The sequence below is a fragment of the Pristis pectinata genome, chromosome 12 (genome assembly GCF_009764475.1).
Source record: "Pristis pectinata isolate sPriPec2 chromosome 12, sPriPec2.1.pri, whole genome shotgun sequence".
Taxonomy (NCBI): Eukaryota; Metazoa; Chordata; class Chondrichthyes; order Rhinopristiformes; family Pristidae; genus Pristis; species Pristis pectinata.
In genome coordinates this window covers 19,977,984-19,989,668 of record NC_067416.1, presented here as the reverse complement: position 1 = coordinate 19,989,668, position 11,685 = coordinate 19,977,984, and positions in this window count along the sequence as shown.

Here is an 11,685-nt window from a genome sequence, read left to right as displayed (position 1 = left end):
ATCGGCCTCGAACTTTCATTGTATAGTGTCCTATGCAAATGAATTTATATGAAAAAAAAATCATTAAAGAAAATGGACAGCATGTGGATTGTGAATTAGTGATTTTCTCACTGGGTCCTATGTGCATGCGGCATTCAATGCCTGGGAATCGCTGATTTTGCTTAGTAACAGCCAGTGACATACATTAGATGCTACCAAGCAATATCTAGTAGTTTTGATGCTACTGTGGAGTTTTCTCCTGAAGTTCATTTTCGGCACATGGAAGGCGCAGTTAACTCATGCAGAAGGAGGCTTTAACAGCAGGTGAGGCCTGCTTTAAGGTTAGTTGAAGAGAGCCTGTTTGAGCAGGTCCTAGGCAATTTGAGCCAGACCCTTGCCCACAGCAGTCTATTGCTACTCTGACCTAGATAAGTACTTAAAGATGCTGTATATACTGTATCTGCCTCTGTCCTTGACTTTCTAGGTGATAGAAATCAAGAATTTGGGAAGTTGTATCAAAGAAACCTTAATGAGTTGCTGCAATGGATCTTATGTATTGTATTGTATGCTGTGCAGCCATAGGGAACTAGTGATGAGAGCATGAATGTTTAAGATGGCAGATGTGGAGTGATTCTGACCTTGATACTATAGGGTTTCTGTTGGATTTAGGCTTTTGAATTAGCATCCCTTGCAATGATAAATCACTTGAGTTTTAGAAGTTGGATCACTGAGTTGGATATTCATTTATTTATATATGCAGAATATCCAGGTATAACTATTTACAAAGACCTTGTATAATGCAGAATGTATTTTCTTGCCACTATGTTATGCTAAAGCATTAAATGATATTAGCCCACATTTTTTTCATTGAAAATAAACTTGTAAGTATGCTAATTATATTTATTTTCACTTAAGCCGAGTGAGATTTGGATGAAGGACGAATCTTATCATTTAATACAGAAAATGTTCTAATTGATTTCCTCTAAACGAACAGTCAATCTATTAAGCAAGAACTGACAAGACCATTCAGAATTCAGTGAAAAGGCTGTAGGTGTTCAGGCTTTGGTGGAATCTGCCAGGCACCATAACTGTGGAAAGAATAGTCAAATCAGTACTGTTGGTGCACGTAGCCCTGCTGGTGATGGATTGATAGGGGAAGATCTGTGCTTGGTTTTTCCTTCATGAGTTACTGGAACCTGCCATCTGGTTCCAGGATTTTGTATATTGTGCACTTATTTATTTACTTTTTAGGCTCTGGTACATAATGCTAAGACATTTAGACAGGTACATAGATAAGAAAGGCTTAGAGGGATGTGATCCAAATGCAGGCAAATGGGACTAGCTCAGGTAGGCACCTTGGTCAGCATGGACAAGTTGGGCTGAAGGGCCTCTTTCCATGCTGTATAACTATGACCATATGAGCACAATTTTTTTTGTTTGCACTTTATTTGAAGTTTGATGGGCACACTAAAGGTCTAGCATATACGCACTGCTCCATGAAATATGCTTAATGTTTGTATATTTATGGAGATAATTTATCCAACAAATTCATCATCAGTTTTAATGGGTGAGTGAATGCATTTCACTTTGGTCTTAGATAAATTGAAAGAGAGAGAAACTGAATTTAATCTACCTTGTAAGTAAATCAGAATCAGTACATTTGTGGGTTTGTGTATTATTTCTTGTAGTAGTTAAATTGGATCATTTGAAGATGTTATCTCCAGTTAGACCATTACAGCTACTTATTGTAAATTTCCATTGTCCATTGCATTCAGTTCTTAGATTAATTGCACTTGAACAGTAATTATTAGATCAAATGTTATATAAATAAAAATATTGAGGTTGGACAACACATCAACATGCTTTGGGAGGTTTTGGATGAGCAGACAGGTGAACAGAAGGCTTATTGGTATGTCAGGCCATATCCGATGTTTTATATAAAAAAACAAAATATACTGTACTTACTCATTCAAACTTTCCAGTGAAATTACAGAGCTAAATTTGGCTTAACTTGACCTCATCAATGGGATTGATATTTTCCAAATGAAATGCTCCTTAGTTTGTTATGTAATAGCTGTATATTGTAAGCTGAATCTTTCTAAATGATGTTCAGTGGAAGGTTGCCTCATAATTACAGGTAAGGATATCTTCTCTGCTGGTTCCTAAGCTTTATCACCACTATTGTCAACATGGAAAAGTTCAAATCAACAAAATTGGCTTAGCTAATTCATCAGTTTTCTGGTTAGCTCTGTCTCCTTTATTCAGGAGTCCAAAAAGCTTTTCCAAAAAGAATCATTAGGCCATAGTTGCTCTGCGACAAAATAAAACGCTAAGTATTATTCTGCAAACTGTCCTTCAAGCCGTCCTACTCTTAGAGGATGTAAATACAGAAAAGGTAACTATACCTTGAAACATGTTTTAGATCTTAGCTGGGGTTGACTTCCCAACTGAATTAAACCCATGACAACACTTCCTTCTGAGGAAATTTTATCTTTCTGTTCTTTGGAAATGCACCCTGGTCACAGTGAGAAGGATTTGAAGATTTACAAACAATAATTTTACAACAGAGGAAAACTGAAGGAAGATTGAGCAGGAAGTCAAATGGCTTGAATTGAAATCTTGCAATATTTTTGGATGGTGAAGAATTTGTAATGTATGTTTTTTCTTTCACACACCTGCAACAAATCATTGCAATAAGATAGTCAGAAATCATAACCAAATAAAAGTACAAACTTGTTGAATGTTCTAAATAAAGTAATTATTTAGAAATTTGTTTGACTTACTTGCAATTACAACAGAAAAATATATTGATTAGATCATACTGGCTATGTTCACTTGCTGTCATGATCACCCAACACTTGTATTTATGCGGTTAGGGCACAGAGAGCCAATCATATTAGCCTGAAGTCACTGGTCTCCAGCTGCAAGGCCTGAGTGATGCCAGGACTTCCAGTGATGCAGTGAAGAAGCCATGCCTCTGAAATGCCCCTGACTTTGCTGAATGTCAAAGCTGAGTTTATAAATATCCCTGAATGCTCCTGGTATTTAGAAACACTAACAATATTAAAAATTATACTTAGATTTCATTTGTTAAAACAATTACAAAATAAAACCTATGTTCCTTTTCCTTGTTTCCCCACCCTTTAATAACTTAACTTGTTAATGCATTTCACAGCTTAACAATCTTCATTATGTATAAAGCTTATCTTTTTGTTTAAACCTCCTCATCTCATATCAATGTCCTTATGTTTCTGTCCTCTGATCACTTTAAACAAAATGCTTCAGTGAATTATTTCATCCCTTCATAATTTTAAGTACCTTTGGAGGATGTGAAGAATTTTATCAATAGATACTTTTTCTATACTTAAGTTTACTTAGTAATTAGTACTACTTACTCATACTTGATTAGCTCATAGGCCCAGTCAAAGGAATGTTGAGATGCTGTACAGGTATCCACAAATATTACTAGATTCGGTTCTGAGCTGTGAAGACTAACTTGCACAAGTATGTCCTGCCCTAGGTCTACATATTGATCTAGGACTGGTATGTCAAATGATGCAGAATCATAAAACGTCATCCTGATGTTAAACTTGCTAGATTCTGATACATTCAAAAGCAATTCATTTTCAGTCCAGTTGATAGCTTTAATGACTATTCCATTGTAATTCACAACCTATATTGACCTGTAATGCTGATTGGCGATTTGCATCCAACTCCCCGGATGAAAGTTTCATGTGTTAGAATAAAGTAAGATGCCATTTATTTCCTGTGGTTACAGAAGGAATCCAAACTGGATTTACATAATGAGAAATATAAAACATAGAAATAGAAAAGTACAGCACAGGAACAGGCCTTATGGCCCACCATGTCTGTACTGACCATTATGCCAATCTAACAAATCCCGTTTGCCTGCACATAGTCTGTATCCCTCTATTTCGTGCCCGTCCATGTGTCTGTCTAAGTGCCTCTTAAACATTGCTATGTTTTCTACTTCTACTGCCTCTCTTAGTAGTGAGTTCCAGGCACCTACCACTCTCAGTGTAAAAAAACTTGCCTCACACATCCACTTTAAACTTTCCCCTCTCACCTCTGGTATTTGACATTTTCACTCTGTAAAAAAGACTGTCTATGCCTCTCATAATTTTATATACTTCGATCAGGTCATGCCTCAGCCTCTGGCACTCCAGAGAAATCAATCCAAGTTTGTCTAACCTCTCCTTATAGCGAATACCCTCTAATCCAAGGAACATCTTGTGCACCCTCTCCAAAGTCTCCACATTCTTCTTGTAATGAGGCGACCAGAACCGCACACAGTACTCCAAATGTGGCCTGACCAAAGTTTTATACAGCTGCAATAATACTTCCCCAGCTTTATACTCAACACCCTGACTGATGAAAGCAAATATGCTATATGCCTCCTTTACCACCTGATCTACTTGTGTTTTTACTTTCAGGGAGCTATGGACTCGCAACCTAAGATCCCTCAGTACATCAGTCCTCTCAAACGCCTGCCATTTAATGTATAATCTCCATCTGCTATTCTCTGCCCATGTTTCTGATGTATATCCTGCTGAATCCTTTAACAATCTTATGTTGAGCAGAATTATTTAAAATGTAAGGGTTAAGCACTCCAACATCACTGTTCGTAGAGGGGTGTGTTATAAGCTAACTGAATATTTTACGTGAGAAAGGTAAATGTAAGAATTTATAAAAAGATGACGAGAAATCAACATTATTTATTCTGATTATTGATTCATAAATAAACCATTTATAAGCAAATAGTACGAACTTTAAAGCATGATTTGAAGTTATGACAGTATATATAACAACTACTTTCTCCATTGCCATGCTGTTTATATTGAGCCAGCCTGTCTTGATTAAGGTTCTATGACTTTATAAGTTTCTGATCTCTGATTTCCCCATCAGCCAAGATATGTGCTCCTTTTTAACGCCAAGATCTCCCTGTTCTTGGCCAGAGCTATGTTTAAATTTTTGCAACTTACTTTGAAAGTACTTTTTGGTAGTGTGAAGGATTATTTGGCATGGGACATTTTCTGGAGCTATGGAATAAAGGGGCTCAGTTAGTTAATTCAAACAGGTACCAGTCTTCAACAAAAAACTTATTATATGTAAAAAATTGCAGGCTGTCAGCTTGCCATGGGAGGCCACTTAAGAGATTTACTTTGGAAACTGACAAGACAATCACTTCTATTGACACTTGTGCAATAATAATGTGTCAAACAATGTAAGTTCCACTGATACGTTCAGGCCATAAAACGCAGTGTGGAATGTTCTGATTCTGTACCATTGTAACTATGCAGGGGAAGACAATAAATAAATGTTGATGTTAATTGACCCTCAATGAAACCCTCATGATGAGATCAGGGAAGGCATTAAGTGGCCACCTCCTGTATTAACACATTGTCAAAGACACATCCCTGCCACATAATACATAGTTCAGGACTTGTCAGTTTTTGTCAATTATTATTCTGGCTGTTTGTATATCCAGGAAAACAACCCTCAACATTGCAACAAAAGAGGTATATTTTGGGTGTGTGGGGTTTTGTGTTCAGAACCCCTTGAGCCAGCTACTAGTATTTGAATATTCAAAGGGGTTCTGTCAGTTGGGATGTGTTCCCATTGTAAATATGTAATTCTGCAAAGTTACCTGTCTCCACTCAAAATGTTAAGTTTAAGTAGGTAATTATAGCCATTGAAACTGTAGTTAACCGGGGCCGGACAGGATATATCCAAGGTTATTACGGGAAGTGAGGGAAGAGATTGCTGTGCCTTTGCTGATGATCTTTGCTTCCTCACTGGCCACAGGAGTAGTGCCAGATGATTGGAGGATGGCAAATGTTGTTCCTTTGTTCAAGAAGGGGAGTAGGGATAACCCTAGGAATTATAGGCCAGTGAGTCTTACTTCAGTGGTGGGCAAATTACTGGAGAATTTCCTTAGAGACAGGATTTATGGGTATTTGGAGAAGCATAGGCTGATTAGGGACAGTCAGCATGGCTTTGTGAGGGGCAGGTCATGCCTCATGAGACAGATTGAATTCTTTGAGGATGTGACGAAGCATATTGATGAAGGTAGAGCAGTGGATTCGGTGTACTTGGATTTTAGTAAGGCATTTGATAAGGTTCCTCATGGAAGGCTCATTCAGAAAGTCAGGAGGCATGGGATCCAGGGAAACTTGGCTGTGTAGATTCAGAATTGGCTCGCCCGTAGAAGACAGCGGGTGGTTGTAGATGGAGCGTATTCTGATTGGAGGTCGGTGACCAGTGGTGTTCCACAGGGATCTGTTCTGGGATGCCTGCTCTTTGTGATTTTTATAAATGACTTGGATGAGGATGTGGAAGGGTGGGTTAGTAAGTTTGCAAATGACACGAAGGTTGGCGGTGTTGTGGATGGTGTAGAAGGTTGCTGTCGGTTACAACAGGACATTGATAGGATGCAGAGCTGGCCTGAGAAGTAGCAGATGGAGTTCAACCCAGAAGAGTGTGAAGTGATACACTTTGGAAGATCAAATTTGAAGGCAGAATACAAGGTTAATGGCAGTACTCTTGGCAGTATGGAGGAACAGAGGGACCTTGGGGTCCATATCCATAGATCCCTCAAGGTTGCCACGTAGGGTGATAGGGTTGTTAAGAAGGCCTATGGCGTGTTGGCCTTCATTAGTCGGGGCATTGAGTTCAAGAGCTGCGAGGTAATGTTGCAACTCTATAGAACTCTGGTTGGACCACACTTGGAGTATTGTGTTCAGTTCTGGTTGCCTCATTACAGGAAGGATGCGGAAGCTTTAGAGAGGGTGCAGAGGAGATTTACCAGGATGGTGCTTGGAATGGAGAGCATATCTTCTGAGGATAGGTTGAGTGAGCTAGGGCTTTTCTCTTTGGAGAGAAGGAGGATGAGAGGTGACGATAGAGGTGTACAAGATGATAAGAGGCATAGATCAAGTGGACAGTCAGACACTTTTTGGCAGGGCGAAAATGGCTAACACAAGGGGGCATAATTTTAAGGTGTTTGGAGGAAGGTACGGGGGGATGTCAGAGGTAAGTATTTTACACGGAGAGTGGTGGGTGTGTGGATCGCACTGCTGGCAGAGGTGGTGGAGGCAGATACATTTAAGAGACTCTTTGATAGCCGCATGAATGATAGAAAGATGGAGGGCTATGTGGGAGGGAAGGGTTAGATCGATCTTAGAGCAGGATAAATTATCGGCACAACATCGTGGGCTGAAGGGCCTGAAGTGCTGTAATGTTCTATGTTCTACGTTAATTGTTTATTATCCCCCAAATTCTACCACTCACCTACACACTAGGGGCAAAGAGTGGAGGTGATTTGGTTATGCCTCTGTCAATTGACCCTGGAGGCCACACTGCTGTAAAGGACATATTTTATTTATGCAATCTTAGACTGACTGTATTTTCTGATAAAATTATTTGGTTTTCATTGGAAGCAGTTGCTGAAGTTTCTCTCAGGAATTCTGTTTCCTTGCTGCTTTCAGATTGAATTGTCTTTTTTGTACAACTGACTTTTTAATGGAGCCCAAGCACATGTCCAACCTCACCTCTGGCTCATTAACTCATTCAATGTCATCAATAGATGCTCTGATATAAGTGTTTGCATTGAATTTCATTGGAATAGTGTAAGAGGTCAAAAACAGAGGTCAGAGTGGGGAATGGGGCAGAGAATTTAAGTGACAGGCAACTGAAAGACCCAGAGTCGTTCTTGTGAACTGAATGGAGGTCTTCTGTAAGATGGTCACGCAATTTGTAATTGATTTCCCCACAGTATAAGCAATGGATACCATATATTAAAAGTACAAATAAATCACTGCTTGACCTGGAATTTTGAGGCCTGGATACTGAGAAGGAAGGTGATAAAAGCACAAATTTGCATCTTTTGTGGTTGCAAAGGAAGGTACAGTGAGATGAGGAATGGGAATTGGTGAAAGATGGTTTATATTCTTTTTATTTACACCTCACAAAGACCAACACTGTGTTTCCTGTGTCTATTTTTACACTGCCAGATTTAGTTCCATCAGGAATTGAATAGGCTCCATATTTTTAAGCAGGTGGCTTGGAAATTGGACCAGTGCTATTTTTGGAATTACTTCAGCAATGTGGTCTTCATGCGCTGAATGAGGTTTTCTTACAGTGATTGAGCCACAGCCATTTTCTGAACCATACAATAAGTGCTGTAATCTAGACAAATGTCTACTATTATAATAACAAAATTCTTTTTACCTGGCAAAGTTTATGGTTTCAGTTCAGCTGCTGTAGGATAAATTAAAATAAATGATTATTTGACATTAATGAAACAGCAGTGAGGAACTACTAATGAGGCTAGGATACATACCACGAATGGGAGGACCTTAGGGAGCATTGTTAAACAGAGAGACATTGGAGTTCAAGTCTAGAGCTCCTTGAAGGTGAAGTACAAGTAGTTAATGTGGTTAGGAAGGCATATGGGAAATTGGACTTTATTAGTTGGGGTATTGAATATAGAAGCACGGAGATTATGCTCCAACTTTATGAAACTTAGGTTAGACCTCAACTAGAGTACTCTGTGCAGTTCTGGGCTCCACAGGAAGCTTGTGATAGCACTAGTTTCCTGGAGCAGAGGAGGTTAAGCAGACACGTGATTGAGGTACAGTATATAAAATTATGAGGAGTATAGATAGTGTAGACTGCAGGAACCCCTTATCTGAGGCAGACAATACAAGAGCAGATAGATTTATGATAAGGGGGAAGAGATTCAGAGCGGAAATTAAGGGGATCTTTTTCACCCAGAGGGTGGTGAGTACCTGGAATGCACTGCCTGAAAGAATGGTTGAAGCAGGGTCACTGACAGCATTTAAGAATTCACTAGATGAGCATTTGAATTGCTTGGGCATTGAAAGGTATGGGCCAAGGGTCAGCAAAGAAAAAGAAAGGTTCAGTGTCCATGGGGAGGTGAAGTGAGAGCTGTGATGTGAAAGGGTGTGTGTGAAGAGCTTTCTCACCCAGAGGGTGGTTAAAATCTGGAACACACTGCCTGAGAGGATGGTGGAGACAGGTATTCTCACAACATATAAGAAGTATTTAGATGAGCACTTGAAAAACCATGGCATCGAAGGCTGCAGGCTGAGTGCTGGAAAGTGAAATTGGTACAGATGGGTACTTGATGGTCTGCAAGAACACAGTGGGCTGAAGAGTCTGTTTCCATGCTGGATGACACTGTGATTCTATGAATGACTACTTTTACACCTAAATATGTTTATCATTTTAAAAGTGATGAATCTTTCCTGGCCTTGTGCTGAACCTCAAAACAAAAGTAATGGAATAAGCATTTAAAAGAACTTCCTATGGCTACATTTTCTCATTTCAACCATGAGGTCTGGTATTAGCCCATGCCTTTTGCCAATAGATAATTGGACTGTCACTTGGTACTTTTTATTGGTTATTACATGTATATACAAAATGAAGGAGCCATTTTCTATGAAGTAACATGTGATGCTGCCATTAAAATGACTGATGTGGGAACACTGCAAGTGCTATTGTAATAAACCATTAAATGCTAATCTCATTGGAAATTGGCCATAATCACCTGTATCACAATGGTTTGGAAACCTGCATCTTACCTGAGAAATGATGCAACTTTGAAAAGAATTTTGGTAAATAAAACACATCCTACTGAGGCAATAGATGAACACCAATATTTTTAGTTAAATAGAGTAAATATTCATTTTATTTTGCACCAGCAAAGCCATTGCCAAATTAACAATGTTAAACCTCATGCATCCCCTACACAGTGTGGATATTGTCTGGCATCTTGAGTTGCAGGACACTTTATTTACATTTCTGAACCTGGGTCCACTGGTCCACAGGTGGGCTGGGGATGTTGGCTATAGGTCGGTCTGGGTGATTGTCTGCAGGCTGGACACAGACTGTTCACAAACCAAACTTGGGACAAGGTCTCCAGGCTGTTCACATGGAGTTGTTCCCAGGTCAGTTAAGGGAAGTCGTCTTTAGCCTGGACCCAGCAGAGTGTGAAAGTTGTTTTTCTAACAATAGGTCAATTGCCATGTGAATAATTTTCATATTAAAATAAGTGTGTGCTTATGGAAAATCCTTAGTAAATTGCAAGGGAACTGCAGACAATTGATCACTTGTACATATGAAAACAGACCTCTGTGTGATCAACATGATGAGTGGTGTTTGATGTCTAAGATAATTAAAGGGTGTACTTTAGAAGGATTATGTTATCTTGTATTAGAATTAAAGGGGATGCTATATTAGTATTCATAACACAGTAAACTATTAAAGGAACACATGCGTTTTATGAGCCTTGATCTGTTTTACCTCACCAAACAGGTTCAGGTCGGATTCCTGAATTATAGGATAAGAAGGGGAGGTGTGGCTTCATGTACAGCACAGCAGTCTGCTTATGTTAAAAAAGTAGTAATACATTGCTCATGATGAATCAGCAGTGCTATTTATGGATCCAGGTCTCAGAATGTAGAATACTATGTGTAATTGTTGTTTCACTAAAGAAGCTCACAGATCCTGTGTTAATGTCAGCTGATCCTGTCACTTATAGAACTGTATTGAGAATGGACGGTCTTCTTTGAAACCAAATGATCCTGCAGAGAAAGAAGGAATACCTTGCTTATTTATTTCTTGCAAGGATGATGTGTAGTTTTTAGAATTTTCATCGCTCATTATAATGTTGCTCAGCTGGTGTTTCTCAATATCATTACACACGAGGGAGCTAGAGACTGCAATTTTAGTCCAGTAATCTTGTTGATTATTAATACAAACTTCTTCATTGCAATTTAACATCTCTAAATGTAGAATAAATACAAAAGGATTGTTACTGCTAAATTTTAAATGTTAATTTGTATCAGGGAAAAAAGATACATTGGAGCTGAAATTTATGCTTTTGCTGACTGAGCAGTTTAGTGAAAAGTTCAATATTTCACTATAATTATCAGTGGTATAAATTTCAACTTTGCCATATTCAGCTTGTGAAGTGCCGTTTGCTGGAAGATGAGAATAGATTATAGTCACTGTGACGTTAATACTCACAAAGAAAAAAATTGACTTTAAGTTTGAGAATATATCCCAGATAAAACCTAAAACCAAAAACTTCTTCCACGTGATCACATCAAGTAAATATACAGCCCAAAATATTTAATGTACTGCATAGACTGGATCTGAACTGTAACTAGCAGTCAGCTCTTAGCAGTTTATATGAATAAGGAGCAATCAGATGTGTCACAAAGAACCATTCAATCAGCAGTCAGTCATAGAGAGGTCACCAGCAAGAAGCAACAGAATGTGGCTTGGATAAGAAGCAACCCTTCAGATCAGCGTAAGGACACCGATAGATCATTTGGAAAAGGTCACACTGTAATGCCTACACCAGAATTTCTATTGCTGGATCTGGCCCCTGGTCCCTCAGCTTTGGAGTGACCCCTATCATCTTGCAAGGCTGCAATAGCTTGGGCTGGATGTGGAGATCTATTTTCCTTTAAATTTATACTTAAAATTATTAAACTAAAAGCACAGAACTGACATATTAAAAACATTACAGCAAAATAATTTATCAAAAAATAGTTTGCTTTTGCCTCCTAAATATTTATTGGACAAACCCCATTGAATTTGATGTGGTCGTAGCTCCTGCACCAGATCAACCCTGACACAGGGTCTGCATGGTGA